General features: G+C 42.7%; 1 long non-coding RNA gene across 1 annotated transcript in view; it reads left to right on the top strand.

Annotated features, from left to right (window-relative positions):
* Window positions 1-23,614, top strand: part of LOC139625379 (uncharacterized) — a 40,793-nt gene extending 17,179 nt beyond the window's left edge. Inside the window, exons 2-3 of the long non-coding RNA XR_011691877.1 lie at window positions 8,052-8,212; window positions 22,758-23,614. This is a non-coding gene — a long non-coding RNA (uncharacterized lncRNA). The remainder of the gene's footprint in view (window positions 1-8,051; window positions 8,213-22,757) is intronic.
* Window positions 23,615-23,687: the final 73 nt, after the last annotated feature.

Genomic DNA, 23,687 nt, shown 5'->3' with positions numbered 1-23,687 from the left:
ACTTCTGTCTGCCAGACGAACGTAGTCAAAGAGCCAGAGGACTTAAGGGTGCATTAAGAGAGCTCTTCCGAAAACCATCAGTACTTGACCTCAGCTGAAATGATTACACTGTAAGGAAGATATTTTGAAGTTGATCCCAAAAGATAGTCTCATCATGTGCTTAAAGGCCTACAGGGGATGAATTGATGCTGCCCTTGGAGATTCTGGTCTTGCTTTAGTTGCTTTTTATTCCAGGAGACGCCTGATTCACTCAGGAACCTTTTACTCCCTAACGTTATTATCATTCAACACAGATTGATGAAAATATCACTATTAAATGTTCAAGAAATAGTTACAGATATCTGTCAGTGCAATATAAAGCTGAGGCCAGGAGACAGTTAGCTTAGCTTAGCGTAAAGACTGGGAACAGGGGGAAACAGTTAGCCTGGCTCTGTCCAAAACTGACAAATATCCAGCTGTCAACACCTCTGCAACTCACCTCTGAAATCAGTAAGTCATAGCATTATATCCTTTTTCTTTAACTCATACAAAAACAGAAGGAAGTCAGTTCTTCTAGCTAAGACATACAATGGCATGTAATGGCATGTTTTTAACGTGTGATTAATTGCTTTTAATGTGTCATCATAACTTTTTTTAAAATAACTGCTTTAAATGTGTGATTAATGATTAATGTTGTGTGTCATATCATCATTTTCTTGAATCATTTTAAACTCAGGTAAAACTCACCCAGCTTTGAGTACCAGTTATTATCATGATTATTAAAGCCACAACTTGTGTTTTTACACTTCACTTTGTTTGTTAAGATAATGGGCTGTTGGTTGTGGCTTCATATTTACCACACAGACAATATTCTCAAATAACTCCTTCATATTGTACAACTGTTTTGTACGATATGTGTGTGTGTGTGTGTGTGTGTGTGTGTGTGTGTGTGTGTGTGTGTGTGTGTGTGTGTGTATGTGTGTGTGTCTGTTGGGGTGGAGGAGATGATAAAAACATGACACACCCTCACACCTCCAGGTGCCATGACTCTGTTGCCATGGCGATTAGGAGTGACATAGGTTAACACCTGCTAGCGCTCACTCATGGAGATTAATGTGGCTGCTCAAGCAAGTCACACATACAGAGACATATCCACACACACACACACACACACACACACACACAGGCACACACTAACACTAGACCCCTGTCCCCTCTAATGGAGACTGATAAAAGACAGGCTCCATCTCTCACAAACAGGACTGACTGGGCAGCTCGGGGTCAGCTCCACAGCTCCACTGCAACCATTTCCATGTGCTGCTGCATTTAGACATACAGGCCCATGACTAGGAAGCAGGACACAGTTTCTCTGGACTCACGTGGCTTCACTTCACTCCCCGCAACACTATAACTGAAGGCTGGTGGCTTTATGAGGTCACTGCGTTTTCTCTGCGATATGGAGTTATTAGGTTGACAAGCAGACACATGTTGGCTGCTTTTCACCGTCTCTCCAAGTGATATACTCAGCAAGCCAAAAAAGCAACAGATAAACAAAAATAAAATCATCAATCTAAGAGGGAGAGGCCAACAGACATGTTACAACAGCAGCCATCAAGTCAGCCAGTCTGCACTGTCACCATGGCACAGCAAATCCTAAATGAAGCAGGATGAGCAAGTTGATCTAAACTCCTCTGAGGCTGTTGACACACTGCGGCTCATTTCCATTGCTGATGTCTGAGCCAGAGGCCAGTGCAGTCCTGGCTCAGGCTTATTTACACACACAAATGAGGCTGACAGTAGAGGCAGACGTTGCCCTGATGGGAAGACTGCCAGATCTGCGTTTGACAGGACAATGACTCTGTTGAATTCCCTATCTATTCTGAACATCACTCAAATTTTAAAATACATTTTTTTCAGAGGGTATGGCATTATTCTGAGATCTTTGAAGAGTTGGTTCAGCATTATAACATATTTTACTTACCCCTTGTGCAATGCAGCCACACAGATAGTTTTGTTTTTTCTTGCGCATGTTTTCAATGATCTGCCCCAGTAATTTCTGTGTCAACCCCAATACAGGGGAGGTGAATGGAATTTCACTTGTTTTCACAGAACTGAAAAATCATATTAGAAAAAGAAAAACTCTTTCCAGAAACAGCTCAGACAGACAGAAAAAAACGTGGAATTCCCGTTACTCTGGATATTCCACAGACTTCCCTGTCAACAGCTTTACAGAGACTATTTCTTCCAAAATAGTTACAAAGAAAACTCGAAGATATTTGTATTTTAATTTCTTTGGACACACTAGTGGTGTGTCCAAAAAATAGCAACGTATCCCTTTTGGTCTTTACTTAAACACCTCAACAACTAATAGATTCCCATGAAACTTGGAACAGATATCCTTAAACCCCTGAGAAAAAATTCTATCGACTAAAGTAAGCACCTGACTTCTGTTTTAGCGCCACCTTGAGGATGTGGATTTGAGTGGAATGGCTCGACATTTATGGCCAAATACCTGCAAAACGAAAGACTTCCCAATCAACTTTTTCCAATCAGCCTCACCTTGTGTTTAGTGCTAATTACCAAATGTTCGCATGCTAACACACAAAGCTGACGATGAACAAGGTAACGTGGTATTACGTACTTAATATCAGCATGTAAGCATTCTCATTGTGGGCATGTTAGCATGGCGACGTTCTTATGTTCAGCGTACTGCCATCCCTGAGTGCAGCCTCTCAGAAACCCTAGCACAGCTATAGAACCTTGGAGCCGTATCTTATACCCAGATAGTCTCCCTTCAAACGAATGCAGTTGTCATTTTCTTGTCCAGTGCCCAAGTTGTTTAAATAGCAAATACACTTGAAACCGTGTTGGTCTTAAAATGAGGTGTGGTCAGGCACATTGTTGGCACATTGCTATCAGGCAGCGAAGATGGATATCTCAAAACCTGCACAAGTAAATCCCAAACTATCTTCATGGCTGGATACTCCTCGGGGTAAGAAAATGTGTTTAGTTGGTGAATTGACCCTTTAAACTGGTATTGCCCACTTATTCAAATGGTAACAATGTAATGCTCCATGATCACCCTCCTGAATTCAAAAGTTGCCTTCTTTGAAAAGTGCACCACTGATTCCACAAGTGGTTTTCATTGGCCTGCGCAGCCTAGAGCAGCTCGTAGCCTCCATGCCGGCGTGTGTCCCAGAGCACTGACTGTAAAATCCATTTGGGACACTAAGCCCTTAATGATGAAGGGATGCTGAGGTAAGGCAGGTACCCTGACTTCCCTCCTAAACTCTGATGGTTTTTGGACAACTCTAACTCCCCTGGACTCGGGTGTCCATCTGGGCCAAATCACTCACATGGTACTATTTATTTGGCCTGTTAGAGACTCAGGGATAATTGGACCCCCCTGTTTTTTTTTTTTTTCTTTTTTTCTGCTCTTTTTTCCCCTGGTCCTAATAGCAATTGATATGCACTATTAGAGGGTATTCACTGTGTAGTTTGTGCTCACATGAAAGCAGTGGTCTGTTTACAGAATTCTAAATTATTGGGATTTGGAAAGCATTGTCATCACGGTTAAGACTAGGGGAAGGATACAAGGCACTTAATAACAATGAAGAAAAAGATCCACGGGCACGCTTCACCGGCAGGGCAGAATGTTAGAGAGAACAAGCGCCAAATTCATACATTGACACATAACCAGTAAACTGGACTGGCATGTTTTTCTGATGCAGTTATTATATTCAATGGAGAATTTAAGGAAGTAGATTATATTCTAATGACTTGAGGTCCATAGTCAACCATATTCCCTTAGCCAGAGGATTCTTGGTTTACTGTGACACATCTGTATGTTTTTTAGGAAACTGGTTTGAACTCAACATAGCATAAAAGACCTTCCAAAATCATGTCTACCATAGTTATAAAAACAAGCCCATTCTGGATATAATGGACAGTAATACTTCATTTTTGAGGAGGGTACTTCTCATCAACACAATCAAACACTGTAGAAAGAATAGTCATTATATCAGAATCTTTCCATATAATGTATGCCAACTGCAGCACTCACTAATACATGCAACATGCAGGATCTCAATCTGTTCATGATTATCAACAATACGTCACTCAGCATTAAATCTGAAAGGATCTGTTGTCAAAGCGCTGTCACGCTATGGGCTGCCACCATAATGGCACACAACAACAATAAGGCCTTCAGTCCTTTGTGGAACGGCCCTCTGGGCCACATGCACTTATTCCAAAGTTCCCGAAATATTTTTTTGCAATTGATCGGCCCTGTCATTTTGTACATTTTATGAGAGGAGGGAGGACAACAAAGCCAGGAGGTGTAAAAATAGCCCTGAGGCTTTAGGATGCATTGTTTAGTCTCTCAATACAAAAGGGAGGGGTGAGAGGAGCTGAGGCTGGGAATCACCCTGAGGGGTGAGGGTGGAGAGGTAGAGGCACACTAAGAAACAAAGTCCAGGTGACATCCTAGTGTCAGTGTCACCCATTTAGGGGACAGCAAACCCATATCAGTGACAACAAACGCTGCGGGCTGTAGAGCTCCATCAATGCTGGCGTGATTCTGACAGGGAGGAAAAGAGTCAAACTTTTCAACACAGACCTTAAGTAGACAATGTGTGTCTTATATAAGGCCCCACTTATTGTACATGCTAAATGTTGTCCTCTTTCACCAGGTGATGGATGTATTTTTCCTGGGTGGTTGTCTCTTAAAATGATCTCCCCAGTACTTCACTCTATTGGAAGAACATGATTTAAATATTATGGAGTGTGGAAGTGGCTAAACTATTTTTCGACCAAATCTGCACAAAGCGGCAATTTCAATATTCACCTTTGTTTCTTTTAGAAAGTGGCATCATGTTATTGTATCTGTGATCTAATTCTTTTGGTCACTAGCCAGAGCTCGGGAGTGTTGGGAAGAGGAGTGATTGGTGGATTGAGAGCGTCAGTCCCAGTGTACTGGTCACCATGACAGAAACAATGACTGCAACAGTGGGCTCCGCACCAAGTTTAGACTTGAGCAAGTTTAGACTTGTTCAGACTTGGATGTGTGACCCTCATCCCCAAAGGCTTCACATCCTGCTGCAAACCACCACAATGCCTAACAGAGGTTCTGGCCAGATGAAGCAAAAGATGCTTTCCCAAGCCACTAAACTGAGCACTGCCGCTCATTTGCATTGAAAGAAGACAGTAGAGGCAGTTCAAGCATTTCATCAGGATGCTTCCAGATGACTCCCTGCAATAGTGCATATCTCAACTGGCCAAGCAATATCTCTAGGTCCCTGGGAAGAGTTGGAAATTGTGGCTAGGAAGTCAGACATTACAGCTACTTTGCTAACCCTGTACCTACCTCAGCCTATACCCAGGTAAGCGACAGAAAATGTATTCAGATTGCGATATGGAACTCTATAGTTTTGCCCCTGTCTCTCTCAGGTGTGAGTCTTTTCTGTTTCGAGATCCAGGCTGGGCCTCTGTCCAATCACTGTGGTGGTCGGGCATTTTCCTATGACGAAGTAGGGTCGAGAGTAATGGATCCATTTAGCAGTAATATTCCTTAATGGAAACAGCCTAATTACAACCGCAAATAACCACAAGCCTTCACAAAGGATTAAATATACAATAGCAGAAAAAAGGCAGGTATACATTTTCCAAATGATGAAAAAGTGAAACATCTGCAGTTCTTAGCAGGTTAAAAAAGTCTGGCCAAGGGCTCGGAGGGAGAGAGAAAAATGCTTTGTCACTTTAGATTTCACAGCACCAGTTTGAGCTGCAAGGCAGCCGGTGTGGATTTCAAAGCCCTGTACTTCCAGGGAGAAAACAAAAACAAATATTTGTTTTGTGGTTTATTGTGTTTTAATATGGCAGCCAGATGAGACGTAAAGTGAACGCAGAAAAAAATCTAAGACGCAGCTGCTGAAATCAACGAAAAGGATCTGTCTCTCTGACAATCATGAACAGCCCATGACTTAACCTTCCTTTGAGGAAGATTTGTGATTTTGATTACTACCCAGTTTGGTTATTTGAGTTTTAATCTTTTGATTATGTTACTCAGATACAGGTTTCATAGGAATTAGGAACTTGTTCTCAGAGGAGGATTTGCTTAATTTAGTGTTTGCTTTTTTTTTTTTTGTCTGTTTTTTTTTTTTTTTTTTTTGTCATTTCGGCTATGGTCTTATTTCCAGATAATCTCAGATTTCGACCGGTCAAACTTCTTTAGAATCTCAAAGACTCAAGAGGTGCAGTATAAAACAGAAACTGCCTCTTCTAAACAAGTAACAATAGGCCTATAATCTCCTTTGCTCTGTAAATAATTTCAAATAAGGCCTGAATAGAACCCCAGCAGGGTTATTAATAGTGCCCACGGGTGATGGCAGGCTACAGTAAGTGGCAGGTATAGTGAAATGAGGCCACCAGGGACTGCTGATTGTGAGTGAAGGCCTGTGATCATCACTCATCACCAGTCGTTACACCCCTGTCACTGCTGTCGGTTAGTCCCACTGGCTGCTAAAATTGAATCTCAAGTTGTGTCCTATTTTGGTTTGAGGAACAGGTGATGTACTTGGCCCGACATGTTCCCTTGCCTCCACACCACCCCCTTGGGGCTGTTAGTGAATGCAATGACAACATAGTTTTCCATGAAAAGGAGTAGAGGCAGTAGAGGGTCCTCAGCTCTACAGTAAGGATCAATACTTGATTAGCAAAGCCGAAGAGCATCAGAGCTGTGGCAGGCATGGTTGTGTTTAACATGGGAAAAAGACATGTGCACCTCAATAAAAGACATTTGTCTCTGCTTTTGTTTGGTAAAATAAATCCACGTTAGACAGCAAGCGGTAATCAGTCCAGCACTGTTTAATTTGCTGTCAGCTTGCGTAGCGCAGAACTGTCTGTCTCACTTTGTTGGCCTTTGTTGACAAATGCTTGACTGACTTGAAAATATCCATTCAAATTAGGCAAATCCTTTGTTCCTCGTGTGCTCTGACAGAGAGTTGTACAGGCTTAAAAGTTGAAAATATCACTGCAACAAGCAAAAGCAAAGGAAATGAGACTTAATTTAAGTCATTTTCGAGCAGAGTAAATTATATATCCTGCTGGTTTCTAGCCGGAAGACAAACAGCAACACAGAGGATCTGTGTCATTGTCAGCAACAGCACACCTGGACTTTCCTGTGCTCTGCACCTGCCTGACTGCTTTCAGTGTAAACTTCTCCTAAGCCACCATTTACATGCAGGTCAAATCCTATTCAAATGTCTCCATCTAAGCAGAGGAGCATTTCAAAACAGACATCCTCAACTGACTTGTGATTATGTGTCAGTTTGTATAAGGTCACCACAGATGCAAAAATGGAAGTAATCAAAATAATGCTGCAGACTCTCTGATTATTCATAAGGCCTAATTTTTTTTATTTATTTTTTTATTAATACACAAGACAGTTTACTTCTTCCTTACTTAAAATCTGCTTCTGGCAGCTGTAAACAAAAATAACTTTCCTATTACTCACAACAGGGGTGGGATTGGGAGAAATAAAGCTGCACTGCTGTGACAAAATACTTGTTATTTGTCTGGCACGCGACCTAAAACTTTCCTACAATCTTACAATTATTTCTACCATGTGGATGATTACAGGGAGAGCAACAGATATGCACAGGCAAATTATAGTCCAATCTGGGATGCTTAGATTTGAATACCAGCATGCTTAACTACAAAGACCATGCTAAAGAAGAACATGAATCATATGAAAGGGGGAAATAAGAGGAAGAGAGCATGCAGCCAAAAGTTCCACATCCTTGGTTTTAAGGGTACAGCGTGGCTCATGGATGGAGTATTAGTGTAGAGTTGTATATTATGTGTAATTATGAGGCTGAATTTAAATGGTTGCCAGGTAAAAGTTCTGCAGGATGCCAAGAAATTACATCCTGGGGCGACATGCCCTAATGCTGTAACTTCATTTAAAAAATGACCCGTTTATATTAACCACAATGAAGATAAACTGGTACAGTGGCTGCTCTTTCCTGTGAAAGTGATCACATCTTTATGGCTCCCGTCACTGCTCTTTACAGATCTGTTTCCCAGAGGTATTTGATGGGAGAGCCAAAGAGGGAGGAAGTGTGGGTCTGCAGCCCCCGTGTTAACAATGGCTCTCCTCAGACCCCCGGCCCAGGACCAGCCAGTCATGAAACACCGTGGAGATGTTATTGACCTCAAGGTTAACTCTCCTCAGGTAAGCCTGGGAGATAATGGACAAAGAGCAGTTCTTTTACAGGTGGAGTGACACGGCATATCCGTGCAGTGCAGCTCCTCTCGCATTGACAGATTTTCTAATTCATTGCAGATTCCCATAAAACTGGGTGGCCAGGGCCAGTTCTGCCCAACAGAGGGCCCATTCATGCTGGGTGGGATAGGGGGCCTGGCCAAATTAACCTGGATTAATTTAAAAGAGCAAAGGGTCCTTACATCCGAAAAAAATGAAGATCAATAAATTAAATGTCCGGGTCAGGATGTCAAGTTGCAGCGATGATCGACTAACATACAGAAAGCTACATTTCTTGGCTGAGAGCGGGAGAAAAAAAATGGGAGCGAGATCCTTAATTACTTTATTCCAAGGAGGGGAAGTGCTTCCATGCATCTCTCTTTACATGCTAGAGTTGCACTCTTATAAACACACTCATGTCAGAAAAGAATGCTCATTACTTCTCTCATTTGGGCCTTGGATTAGTTACTGTAACAGAAAAGTCATCAAAGAAACCACACCGAGATTCTTTAAACTTGTTTGTATTACACGGTAAGAATTATTATTTAAACGTGTGATTTATGTCTCTCAGGATTTTCCAGTAACTTCTGTTTTTTTTCTCCATTTTTGGCTCGACTGCTCTCCTCCTCTGTTTTGTACATTGGGTGTGAATGAGATTTTTTTTTTTTTTTTTTTATCAAATCTCAACATAATGTTTTATGGATATTAATTTGTCCACCTGACACTGTGAAGTTGATACCTCAAAGAAAAGGTGTGCCGTAAAGAAAAAAGTTGATCACGTCTCCTTGGTGGAGTGGCTAGACCTAAACCTGAACCACATCATGTCATTCACTGCATGATCAATTATCCAGTAAGGGCAGCCTTGTAAGGAGGCCATCTCATCATGCAGCCATTAATATCTAAACAGTGTCTGCCTGGAGATGACATATAGGACAATGGAAAGAGGGCCAAAGAAATGACCGAGTGGCCCAAGTCCAAGCTGTTAGCAGATTAAAGTGACTTAAAGATGCAGGGATCCAAATTCTCCATGACAAAGGTAAAGCAGGCGATACAGATATTTTGTCAAGGTCATTTGAAGGGTTGTCTGTATTCTAAGCCAGAGACAACAGATGTAATACAAACACTGTAGATATTCATTTCGATATATGACATGTAGGCACTCACCGTGATATGTGGAAAACTGAAATCAAAGTAAACATGAACATTTTAGTTTGATGAAAAGTTTTTTGTTTATTTTATTTTATTTTTTGTCTGTGATTATGACAAATTTGAATTGCAGAGTTAAATTCATATACAAAGAGATGTTTCACATGTGGAGTGGAATTGGGGATTTTTTAACACTTGACACATGGACATTTATCCAGCAAAGCACACATTTTCTAATGTGTTCATGTGAGGTTTTTCATTTCTGAAGTGAAACAGTGAAAATCAAAAAATATATATATGTAATTGTTGAATCCTGCAGTCTTACGATGCTATCATTGGCTTTCTAAATGAAATACCAAACCTGTCGCTGAGGCAGGCTTCAGAAATATGCCAACAGGATACTTCCTCAGATTAGCAGAGCTGTTTACACAGTCCCCTGGTAATCTGGGCCACAGGGGACATACCTGTACTGTGTCAGAGACTGAGCTAGAGTTACACAGTGGGACCAACCAGCCACAACGGCCCAGACCAGAATACGATCCAGAGGGTCCAGCGGGACTGGCCTGGCTCCAGAGGGGTTGGCATTGGGTACAACTGGCCTTGTCTCCCCCTGCCAGACAAGGGGAGGCGTGGTGTGTGTGTGTGTGTGTGTGTGTGTGTGTTGTGTAAGGTGGTGGTGGGAGGGGTACACCAGCTGCTACCTCTACATCCTTCCTACCTGTTCTTGTTTTTTTTGGACATACTTTTGTAATGGGCTTGCCTACAGGGGCATAAGCAATACTGTAGGAACACATTGGTACACACATTTGCAGGCACAAAAAGAGGAACCCTTCCGTCAGGCAAAAAAAAAAAAAAGGGCAACCATGCCTTATGGGCTTGGACAATGACAGCACACAGATAGGAGAATACTAGTGTTATTGTGCAGAGGGGAGTGCAGTTTTAATGGAGCCTAAAGCTGATGGAGAGAGTTGCCATGTTTGAACTGCATGTATTATTATCAGATATCCACACACACACAAATAAAAACACACAGCTGTGTGTACATCCACGTATGTATGTGAGTGTGTATTCTCTGGACAGTGCTGTTCCTCCCAGGTGTTCCTCACTGTTCATCCTTCAGCTGCTTCTCTCTACAAACACAGGACAAAAGGCAGGGGTGCTCACCGAGGAAAGAGACAGTCTAACATATATCTCTCCTTGACCAATCACAACAGCACCTGAGCTAACTCCAGCCAAATATGTGCCACATGTGTACCCAGCTCTGTTCACCTGCGAGGGGACAAAAAGAACAGGTCTGGTGAGTTGGACGGGTTCTACATTGATTTACCTCTCTCCATCTACCCATCAGTCTGTTCGGCCGTCCATCCATCCATTCCTGACAGAGGGATAGAGGGGTAGTGTAGCATGAGGCAGGAGAGCACCACACAAAGACTTTCTTTATCACAACATGGCTTCAAACCCAGAGTTCGGTTTTCACAATCTTATCAAGATCTTCTGCAAGTGTGCTGAAAAGCCACTCATGCAAAGACGAAAACACCCATGTGATTTCGAAAACCACCCCCACATGTATGTTGAATATAAGGTGGACTGTATGTGTACACAAAAAACGACTGTCAAACAGAAGTTGCACATGAAGCTTGTGTTTGGATCGTGTAGTTCAGGCTAAAAAGGAACACACATGCAGGCATATACAACACTGCAGCAGTTAGTAACAGTAGTAAAAGAAGAGATGAGAGATATATAACAATGCTACTAATGACAATGAGAATGATAATGGTGCCATTACCCTGTCCACCCTCCCCCCTTCCCTCCTTCCTCCTAATGGGAGAGCAGCTACAGGGTGCGTTCAACAAGCTAGTGAGTCAGGAGGATGATTCTGGAGTAAATCACTTGTGGAAAGGTGAAATGTGGCCAGCACGAGTCGGCCTAATCCATGCCAGACATGTGCAGAACACCAGAGGAGCAGGTGCAAACAATTGAAGCAGCTGTCAGTGAGCTGCCGTGATCTCTTTTGATATCTTAATTGTTAGTCAATCCAAGAGCAATTTTGGCAACATTGCTGTCAGCCCCAGGACTTGCCCCGCTCAGCTTCCATCTGTCAGGGGCTTGCAGGGCCCTGGTGCTGCTCTCCCTCCCTGACTGAGGGCCCATGTCTCTAAGATGTGTGTGTCCAGCCCATCCAGCATCTCCAAGGGAAATCGGGCCTGATTGCTGCCATTTCCGCTCACTTTGGTGGTTTGGGTCGGGAGAGCAGGCTAATACTGATAATTGCCACGTTTCAAAACTACTGGAATTCGTCGGGCCTCCCACCCAACTCTGTCCGGCCCTGTCCCGACCCCCTTGTCGGTTCAGTGTTCCTAAACATTGTGATTAGCATAAGAGCAGAGTGTGTGTCAGTATAGATTTAGGTCTAGGATCAGAGCCTCTCCAGATACCCCTGTTGTGGAGTCGTTAGGACAGGGTCGCTACATGGCCTCAGCTCCACAGATGTGAGAGCAAGCAATCAGACAGTAAACAGCACCACAAAGAGCACGGTGAGCTAATGCAACTCTCAGCCAAAAGTTGCTAAATCAATTCTGCTGATTTGACTCAATGGCCAAATTAAAGTTGGGGAGTTCTTATAAAAAAATGAGAAGATATTTGCATTTTCACAGACACACACACACGCTCACACACATTCATAGGCAGCTGAAGGGCGTCATTATAAAGAGATAACTCACCATGCAGTGACAGTGAGTGACCTGCATCTACCCATTCAACATGAGGTGAGGCTTGACTCCAGCCCCAGCCTGACCCTCCCATTGATTTATGTGGCCCCAGTAAGCCGGGTCCGTTTGAGTGCCCAGTGAGGAATGAAAGTGTTAACAGTGGGTGTTGGGGAAGGTGGGCGCTGAGGGGAGAGTTATGAGTTTTCTCAGCTGAGCGCCCAGCTTTGGGTTTCTGACATTGTTTTCATCCGAGAGGGAGGGGAAAGCAGGAGTAGTAAAAGGTGGAAGGGGGAGGCAGGCAGAAGGACTGGGGTGGGGAGGGGAGGGGAGTCCGTGGAGCCCGCAGGCTTGAACTCCACAGCTGAACCAGTGACCCCAACCATCCATCAGTAGAGGGGTGTGACAAGGCAGGGGCAGGGGTATGTGACAGGAGGGGGCAGGAGCGGAGACTAGAGACTAGGGCTGGTGATGGGGGAAAGGGACTGAGGGGCTATAATGGGCTTTGGGACAAGGGAGGGGCCAGTCACTGGGGGGGCAAAGGAAAGGAAAGGCCAGTGTACTGTAGAAGGATGGAGAGGGTTAATGGCTGGCGGAGAGGGAGGGGTGTCTGGTTGGTGTGTGTGTGTGTGTGTGTGTGTGTGATACAAAAAGTCACTGAAGTATTATTAAAATAATGTTCTTTCCAGAATGAAATCCACTTGTTAAACCCAAATCCTTTTGAATTCCCCATGGAATCTACATAGGTTTTGCTTTAAAAAAAAAACAAAAAAAACAAGAGTTAGAAATTAAAGAATAGTTTTCACAAAGTTCACGGTCTTAATTGAACTTGATCACAGAAGCTGACTTCAGAAAGTAACGACTGAAAATGGAGCAGTTTTATGTGAATAATTTATCATAAATGAGCAGTATTAATCATCTGCAACATAAGAAATGTGTTGGCTATATGTATTACTCAGTTTAATGGTACCTTGGTGAATAAAAGTCAAAAACATGAACATTTGTGGCTGATTCCAGACTATTAAACACATGTGCATGCATCAAATTTTACCAGGCAGAGTAATTATTTTAATTTCTCTACATTGCTGTTTGCTAAGAAGACAAAAGACTTCACAAAAGATCTGTTCAATCTGTTAAACTTGAAGCTTAATGAATCTAGGAGTTTGCTAATGAGGAACCAAAATCAAAGATCCAAAATGTGACCCGACTATTGCAACTAAAAACCCAACTCCTGCCATAGACAGCAAATACATTTTTCTATTACGCTGTTTCCACTTTTGTAAGATTTAGGCAGAGCTCAAACCAGACTGAACCCTCCCCCCACACAGACTCATACTGCCAGCATCTTTCAGCTGTTGCCCAAGACTCACTGTCACTTGGCTCCGCGCACACAATGCATGGCCAATGGATAGACTGGATCCCAGCATCCGTCCTCAGAGGGGCATTGGCCCTCGGCCAGACAAGCCTGAGCCGGGGCCCCTGTCACACTGAAAGACTAGAGCAACACTAATGGTTAACTCTGAATCAAGTCTGGGGGAGAGAGTGGAGGATCGTTTTAATATGATCCAGTTTGGAACTCCATAACACATATTCCGATTTCATTGGGGGCCAAAGATGGAGCCTTATGTCGGCAGCATTAGCAGTTATAGGGGTGACTGTGTTTGTCTGCTTGACACTGTGTAAAAAAGGGTTAAGGCGGAGAATACGAAGATATGAGAAGGCAGGAGGGGGAAGAGAGAAAGGGAGATAGAGAAAGAGAGAGTTCGTGGCCCTCCCAGTTAGGTTATGGCACTGCAGCATGGACAAAATCCATGAGCAAGCGAAACCACTGTTTTAAATAGCAGGTATCTGGTGTCAGCATGCCCTGAGAGAGGCCCTCTCCATCAATATGTTCCTTTGCCCTTGTCTGCTCCTGATATCTTTATCTTGTCAGGACCTCTCCTGTATGTTCCACCTCAATGGCTTCCGTCTGTGCTCGGCCTGTCCTGTGCAGATGGACCGCTGCTGGTCTGTCCGATACAGGCCCTTGAGGCTGGATGGCGGAGGTGGGGTCAGATCAGGAGGGCTGGAGGGGGGGGGGTTAAGGTGCAGCGGGGTGAGCTGAAGGCAGTCTTATGTCAACCTGTAGTCTACAGGGGCCTCATTACACAGACGCCAATGGAGAAGCTTTTAGAGGGTAATTAGACCATTACAGATAGCCAGGGGAATAAATGAACACTCCCTACGTCCTCTGAATAAATGAGATGTTAAAATGTGCAGCAATTTTTTTTTTCAATTACTAATGCATTTGGGAGGGCTCCCTTTTTTTTTTTTTTTAACAAAAACAGTAAACTATGGCACAAATACACAACATGCTGAAAAAGACACTATCTCAAAATAATAACCCTGTAAAAACCTTTCAAAATCTTCAAAAAATGTAATTCAATTCAGTATTTTTGTTTATTTTATATTCAGTAAAACATTAACAAAGTCTTGTATCTGGTTCTATCAAAACCCCACTGTGTTGAAACCGGCTTGACTCAGATTGTGCTGTAGTCTGGTGGCAAGAGGAAGCTTCTTTCCTGTAATTTCCAGCTTACCCTGAAATGTAAATGGGGGCAGGATTGTGGGAAATGACAGATGCGGCTCGGGAGGGCCATTGAAGAGGTCATATGTCATCACGGGGTCGCACACGCCCTTTGAGCAGGGGCCGAAGGGAGCCGGGGGGGGGGGGGGGTCGCCTTCCCACACTACCTGGAGAGAGAGGCCTGGGAGTGCAGCTAACCTGGACCTGACTGACTCCACTCACCTGTCATTCTGGTCACAAGCATGTCTTGGATTTATGTCGGCCAGTCTGGCTGGCTCTGCCCATCAACATGAGCATCTGTCTGTAATACCACAGTCTCTAAAAGAAACGGCTTCAGCAATGTGATATATTTCTATTAAAAGAAACATTTCTCTTTTCCTAAATATATGGTCTACACTTTTGCCCTCATGTCTGCCTCTAAGCAGCGGAAAGAAACTTCTTCTGCAGTAGGTTTATCAAATATTACACTTATAAATCATCATCATCATCAATGCCATGTTGCTGTGCCTGGTATGTCCTGCCAGTGTTAGAGTTACTCACAGACCGGCGCCTGAACTATATTTCATCTGTCTCTCTTCCTCTCTCTCCCCTTCTCCTTTAGTCTCTTGCAGCAACTTGTAATATGTGTGTGTATGTGAGTGTGTGTGAGAGAGAGAGGAAGAGAGTGAGAGGAGCCCAGGACCAAGTGTGTGTGATTTTAATAGCCATCGGTTACCTGCTCACATATGATACCCCTCCAGCCTGCTTGGGCAGATGGCTATTACTTTCCAGTTGTGAAAATCAAGCTTATACAAACATGGGCAAGACTGAGACGCGCTGGACCAAGTGTAGTATCCCTCTGATAGATAGTATTGGTTGGTGTGTGTGTGTGTGTGTGTGTGTGTGTGTGTGATGAGGGCTGATTCTCTGGCGTCTGTCATGCGCAGCCTATCCTGTGGAAATCATTAAGTAGGAGCACTAGGCCGTCACTTCCTGGCAAAGCATGCGAGCGAGATGAAGAGCTTTATCACTTTCCAGGACAGGTGGGAACATTATTGAAGGCAAGGCAGTGTTGGTGTCAGACCTGAATCAAAAGTGAAAAGTCATTTTCAGCCCTTAACTGCTTTGGATCAGTTTTAATCTGCGTGGAGAGTTTGAATTTAAATATGATATTTAGACACTAACCATTCTGAGCCATTAAAAAGTGCTTAATTATGTAGGCAAATAAAAGCCTGTGTAAGACATGCCCCATTGCAGAGTTGCACACTTGCACACCCTCTACTGCTCTTGAAAAAATAAATAACAATTTGAAAACCTACATAGGCCAGCTTTGATTAGATATCCAGCTACCAACTGTGATTTTCCGGTTTCATTAAGTGTGGGCACTTCATTTTAGGTATGAAACCCGAACTTCTCGCTGTCTTGAAACTCAATAGTCCTTTTAGTGTCAAGGTTGGCCCTGTCCTGCTGCCTCTCTCATGGAATCTGCCGTCATGTGACTTGCCCCCGCTGTCCCAAACCGCCGGGATTATTGATCACTCGCTGTTGTGAGTGAGACATTTACTGTAGCCCATAATGCCGCACACCGGAGAGCTGCGCACGGATCACCTCTTTTCTGTACAGTCAATCAATAGATAATATTGTGGTAAATTATTCAACCACTTCGACATACCGACAAAGTGATGTTTAAATAATCATAATAATGATAACAGGCCTAATAAAAATAATAATAGGCTTTATGTTACATATTATGTTGCCTTGATCTGTGATTTACAATTTACCAGAAATATTATATGAGCATGTTGTTAGCATGGGTGCACTATATTAAGTGTTGGAACAGATATAAAATAAATACATTTATGTGTAATTTAAGTACAATAGCAAGTTAAATAGCAATTGGTGTAATTACTCTCTTTCAGTTTTACTCTGGAATTGTCTGTGTCAGATCGCATGTTAACAAGATTTTTTTTTTTTTTTCAATTTCATCTTAAGGCGTTATTATGAGGGCAAGAGATTACAGTTATCGTGTAATTATAATTATGAAGCAGTATTTATCATGCTGACACTGATTTAATATATATATTAATATTTACTAGGACAAGGAATGATCGTAACATTCCTGCAAAAATGATATCACTTCCACATTTTTAATTTAGTAATAGTTTCTTATTGTCTCTATTTATTTTTGATCCAATTTTTCAAATGACAATATTAGTTTTCATTTATAATATTATTATGTATTGTAATATCTAATTCAATTACCAATTATTGCCATTCTGATCATCACCGTGAAACAAAACTGAGATTTTCAGAATAGCCTGTCCATCGCAGTAACAGCTCGAGGTGTATTGTCTCAAAGCACTGCAGAGCACTAAAACTTATTCATTAAAAACTTAATTAGGCAAAGAACGGTTTGCTTGAGAGCAACTGAAGCGTTGGCCGCTCGGCTAATTAGAGTGGTGATGAGGGTAATGAGGACGGATCAGGTGTCTCTCTGACCGCTGGCCCCTGCTCAGACGGGGGCAGCCCGCGGCGAGGAGCCGTGGAAGGCCGAGGCCCTGCAGTGGATGAGGAGCGCTTCCATATACACATACCGCCATCTACTGGCCAGACATCGGGCAGGGACACGCAGCTGACAGCGGCCTCCCACTCTACAAAATGACACATACTGCACCTCGGAATGTGCTCGGAATTGTCTGTATCTATAAATGTGGAAGACGCTGATTTCAAATGATATATTCAAGGCATTTTATACAATGAATATGATTGAGTGTGAATGGGAACACTGATCATGATGGGTTTGGTGATGATGACATGAAGAGCATTATGAAGCACTGAGCAAAAAGTTGCTCTCCTGTTTTCCTTTTGAACTACATTTACTTTAAGGCATTCCCATTATTTTGTCCACCTCTTGTACACATGTCTAGCATTGTGGCCACTCTGAATAATTTTCCAATCTAAAATGCTTAAGATAGGGCATCCTACTGCACATATTTATTTATCCATAAGGGGATAAGGTGGAAATGAGTATAATAGAGGTTTGATGTCTCTGATTTAATTTTCGAGCATTGTTCAGACAACAAAAGAGAGAAGAGTCCATCTGGAACAGTCTGGTGGACCATAATCTTAGAAATTAAACCTTTATTCTGCATCTGTAATCTGCACCGACTGCCCCACTTCACCCGTTGTGGGTCAAGAAAGTAGCAAAGGGCCATACAAGCAACATACTGTACACAGGCACATCCCAAACAGAGCTTTATACTAATGCTGAAACTGTGTGTGTTTGAGGGGGGAAGTCCCACATATGCCTGCCTGAACTCGGAGCCCTCTCAGGGTATATATAGTTGAGTCCAGCCTGGACAGGACCCTTGGGTGGCATAAACTATACATTCTCTTCACACGGTTCATAAAATGATCAATAATAATCATAAGTCAAAGTTAGAGCTCCTATCACAGAATAATTTGTTAATACTGGGACGCAGGGAAGTGTTTGTTTGAGTTCCCCATTGCCCCTTTAAGAACAAGGCACTTCATTCATTCTTGCTTCTTTGCGCCTCTGTATGTGCCTTGAACTTCACACAAACTCACTGGAATTTTGTTCAACTCTAGTAGATGTTTTCTGTAAAACAGCACTTGTATCATTTCCACTTTACGGGTCAACTTTTACCCAGCATCACCTCTGACCACACTCCTCTATCTCAAGCCTTCATAAACTTTCCACAGATTTCTCCAACAACATAAACTCTCAAACATCTTTGGCGCAAATTATAGTCTGCAAGACTTTTGGCATAGGCAGAATACAAAATAAACTGCCTCTAATTGTGATGCTTCGACCATCTTCCCCTTGACTGTTATTTGGCTTGGCTGCTGCCTGAGGCTTTGTGGTTTCAACCCGAATATTTCAGTTGGTGTGAGAGGGAGAACACATTATTATTCCCGCTGCCCGCTACACTGCACATGCTAATAAGGGAGGACCACTGGGATGTTTTGTAAAAAAAAAATGGGGGAGACGATGATGTCATCAGTGTGCTTTATCTGTGTTGGGATCTGAGGGGGGTGTAGTTTCCTCTGGCAGAGACTCTGGGGCCCAGGAGTGAACCTGTGGCTTTGCCAGGGAGTCTGTTTAAGGAGATTACTCAGTCACCACACCTTTGTTGCATTATGGGTCAGCATGAAAGGCCATGCACTGTGGACATCTCAGCGAGACGCAATACCGACAGTGTTTTGACATCCAAATGAAAATAGACAGATGTCATCACTCACCTGAGCCCAGGTCTGGATTAGTTTTTTCTAGGATGGAAGATAATCAGTTTCTATCCAAGTAAATGAGTAAAAGAAAATGCTGATGACTTAGTTAATCATGATTTAGTTAATCATCTGAAACCAGGTTAATTCTCAATAAATCATCAAATGTTTCATCACAGACAATCTGGTATTGTTGCAAGTACAACGTTATAGTCAGCTACACTGCATTAACTGTTCATGGCAGACTCACTTAATCAGATAAAGCCAAAGACTACCTCATACAGTACATCTGTGGTGGTCTCATACGCTCTATGTTAACAGATCCAGTGTACTGGACAAATTACGATTACAAAATGAGAAAGACACACTTTAAAAAAAAAAAAAAAGTGGGATACCCTCTTAGAAATTATTGCTAACCCACAATTAAATTAAGTCATTTCCTCGTGGTCTGGTGAAGAGATGGAAGTTGAAGCCCTCCGTTACACTCTCCATCCTCACTATATAAGGTGATGACCTTATAGCGCACAATCATTGTGCTGTCATGTATGGACGACAAGCAGCAGCAAAGCACTGTTAAAACTGTGTTAAGACCAGAATAAGATTTTCTTACATTACTGTGCTGTGTACTGTGTATAGTTGTTGTTGATACTACATTATCCCCCGTAACAGAGATTTTTTTTTTTTTTTAATAAACAGCTAGGCACAAAATGACAGCATTATACTCTGTCCGTCTGTTATATAGTTTGCTAATCAGCCTAAAAACTTGAAACACTTTCTTCTCAGCTTCACTTCTCTACTGCTCTTTGTATTTGTAGGTCGAACTTAGGGTAAATCTTTACTCTTATTGTCCATGGCAGAAGAGACGTGAGGTGACAGGCTGAGACCCAGGCTGATCCTGGAAGGTGGGGGAGTTCCACAGTGTATTCCAACCACACAGAGCACAATTTTATTGCCCTGATAAAACGTCCCCCTGGGGTAATCGTGACAGGCAGTTGCCCCTTTTCATGCCCACACTGCAAAGGCACCGCAAGAGAGCCAAGAGAAAATCACACATCCCATTTCTCACACTGGCCTGTCCCTCTTAGTTTGGCCCAAAATGCGTTTTATGGACATTTCCCCCCCATTCACTGCAGATGGGTTAAATATTACATCAAAGCGTCTTTAATGTTTCACAGTACCTCTCACATTTCTCCTCAGTATCGAGTTCAAAACTAGAGCAGACTGCGTTTTTACAGTAGATTTAATGGATCAATGTCCATAATCACATTAGCACTGGCTTAACGTATAACAAATTTCACCGTACCAGCATCAAAGACCTGACCTCTTGTTATAATCAGGCATAGCATCTTTTCCTCCACTCAAGATCTATGGGCCTTCTGATACTGCAAGAAACAGAAAATTGTCAAGGGGGTGATCAGCTGTAGAGAACGCAGCTCAGGGAGAGAAAAACATAGTCACACAGTCACAGATGCTTTGCACACCTCCTCACCGTTTTCATGCATCATGCTGATAATCCTCTCCTTCCACGGGGAAATAAAACTACAACTTCAAAATACCAGGAACTTTTATTCTCAAAGGCTCCTGCCTGGCAGAGGAAGGATGGAGGGGGGCAATTTTTCGTAAAAGAAAAAGAAAGCATGATGTATGATGTCTGAGTAAAAAAATACCACAACCGTCTTCACTCAGCACTTCCTGTGCAAGACCAACAGGACATCAATGAATAATACAGATTAGCAAAAAATTCAAACAGACAAACTGCAGACAAACTAGAATTGATGGCTTCCACTGAGCCACTCAGGGAACAGGCCATGACGTAAAAGGAAAAACATGTCGGGCTCCCCCGGCCAGGTTAATCAAGACAAGCTTCCCCTGCAAAAAGACCGCTGTGTGTGTGTGTGTGTGTTTGATTGCAGCTTGGTGCAATGTGTGAGTGTGTGGGTGTGTGTGTTTATGTGTGAACCTATTGCTCATTCATAATATGCAATCTTATTTTACGGCTGATTGTATTTGCCATACATAGGCTGTATGCATGAGGTCTCTCCCCATATTCCTCTACCCAGCACAGCATAAATAAACAGGAACACGCTATAATCCATCATCCTGTGTGCCGCGGGAGCGTGCCCAACACAAACATGGCTTCTGTTTTCTATCTGTGTGAGAAGGACTGTGTGTGAGGGCTAGGATGGGTAGCGCTATTATGTTAGTGCTCACTGATTGTCCATGACTGTGAAACATAAACCGCCTGCACTAAATGAGGATTATACAAATGAGCTTCCTCTATGTTCTTTGTGTCTCTGTCCCTCTGCCTGGTCAAGATGCAAAGTGAAGTATGTTTCATTACTCCCACAATTCTTTGAAGCCGTTTTCAGATGATTCTCATCTGAGTTTGAGAAGAGCTGTTAACATGTTCAGATGGCATCTTGGTGGCTTGCCATTCTTTTATATCAGTTTTACCATATAGAACTGGTTGCAAATTAATGTGGCCACTAAAATAATTTACTGTGTGTCAAACAGTCATGCATTTAAAGAAATAGACTGGTAAGTTCCGAGCTGTATCCATGCACTGGCTGGGAAAATCTGGAAGGAAGAGGCCATTAACCGCCACACTTTCCTTCCTCAACAAGTATCATTAAATTCCCAAATAGCAGACTATAAACACTGGCAGCCCCAGTGGAGCTGCTCTGAGGACAGCCGGATAAGACTGTGGTTGTTTCAGGCAGCTCACAGGTGTGAAAGTTCTTGGTTAACTTGAAAAAAGTTCATTTCATAAAATCGTGTTTATCTTTGGTGCATTTTTGCTGAAGTGACTGTTCCAGTCAACACATGTTGTAATCCAGCAGTGGAGTATGCAAGGAATGTATTTATCAGTTTTGAGCAACTCTATGTGAAATTGATGGTGATCTTGATCTTGATGATGAACTTTTCCTCCAGCGTCATCATTACGTTGACATCTGTGGTTTTGAGTGGAATATCTCAGCTATTGGATGGTATTGCCATGATATTTGGTGCAAACATAAATCTCAGGATGAATTGTAATAACTTTTGTGATTCTTAACATCAACAGGTTACAATTTTAATGTAGCCAATACTTTGGTTTATGACTAGATAACTGCAAAACTAATGACATTCCCATCAGTCCCAGCTCTGCTTTGTATTAAGTGTACTAAAATACCTAGATAGTGAACATTATAAACATTATACCTGGGAATTGTAAGCTTGTTAGCATGCTGGCGTTAGCATTTAGGTAAAGTGCGAGTGTGTCTCAGCCTCAAAGAGCTGCTAGTGTGGCTGTAGACTCTTGTTATTATCTACCAACTGTAACAAATCCCAGTTTGAAATAGGGCTTATTTGTACAATCTACTAATCTTTGTGATGTTTTGTCAAAAGGTATTTATTGAATTTTCAAAACAGACACTAATACAGGGCCATGATTGCACAACAGTATCAGCTCCCCTTTGTGGGTTGGGCTCTTAATTAGCTCAAATTTTTGAAACCCCAGAGAAGAACAAGGTATCCTACTTAAAGCTAATTCTCTAAAGTAAAGGACTAGTTACTGCAGGTAATTGGTACCTTTATGTCAGATTTGGTAACAACTGACCTCATCTGCAGTATTTTCTACTTGAGCCGACAAGAAATCCACATAGTAACAATGGTAGGACTATTGTGCCCAGCATAATGCGCTTTACAATATCCTCATTCATTGCATGAGGACTTTATTTACAGAACCCTCTGGGTAACGCAATGCCACGCTCTGATCACACACACCAGCCCACTGCATGTAATTATCCTCAGCCTGCTCTCCAATCTGTCACTGCCCAAACTAATTTGTAAGTGTGCATGTACAGTGATTAAAGAAACTTCTGTGCCATTGCAGAAAGGGGGCTTCTATCACTTCCCTCCCACCCTCCCACCCTCCTCCACATTCGGGGAATTCTCCAAGAATGAGGTGAAGCTGCCATGTCAGACTGAGCCAGGCAGACGTGTACAGATCGCCAACATTGCTAATGCATCTGAGGCACTGGTGCAGCAGTCAAGTCATAATAATTAAAGACATACAGCATCTCAGGGCTTCATTAATCATGGTTTATATGGACTTTGAAGCCCTAATGAAAAACAGCCTGCCTCTCTGGGTTTATTGTGTCTGTACAAATTGTGGGGATGGCGTACGCCAGGACTGCCCCCCTCCTGACCGGCTGTTACAGGATGTGGTGATGGAAAACAAAAAGATAAGATTTGGTGAAAAGTCTAGTGCTGGTTATGGAGGGGTCAGTGGTCAAGGTTGTTTACGTAGACGCTGAGCGCCATTCAATCAGACGGAACTGAGTTGCTGACAGGGACGACAGTGTGAGTTTACATGGCTTTGGTTTTGCACATTTCTTCTGTGTGTGTGTGTGTGAGTGTGTGAGTGTGTGAGTGTGTGTGTGTGTGTGTGTGTGTGTGTGTGTGTGTGTGTGTGTGTGTGTGTGTGTGTGTGTGTGTGTGTGTGTGATAAGATGCTCTCAGTGCGCAATGTTTAGCACAAGATTTTCTGTCCTTGGCCTATAGTGCTCCGGAGATTCATCTTGCAGTGTCACATATCATCATCTTTGATTTACAATTAGTTTCTCAGATTCTCACCATGCTCTCCAGCCCTTCTGGAGGTGCATTACAGTGAGATCAGAGACAGAGATTACTGGGTATTAAACTCTCAGTGCCAGAAGTGGAAATTACAGAGAGCTTGTCAACGCCAGAGTTCTCTGTCTGCTTGTTTTCTCCTAAAGAGAGCGAGGTAATGCTTTACTCAAAACGTTTCATCCCAATGGCT

This window comes from Trachinotus anak, unplaced genomic scaffold (assembly GCF_046630095.1).
Source record: "Trachinotus anak isolate AG129_WGS33_773 ecotype Australia unplaced genomic scaffold, CSIRO_AGI_Tana_v1 ptg000009l, whole genome shotgun sequence".
Classification (NCBI taxonomy): domain Eukaryota; kingdom Metazoa; phylum Chordata; class Actinopteri; order Carangiformes; family Carangidae; genus Trachinotus; species Trachinotus anak.
Note: the sequence above shows the minus strand (reverse complement) of the source record. Positions and strands in the feature narration are given on the sequence as shown.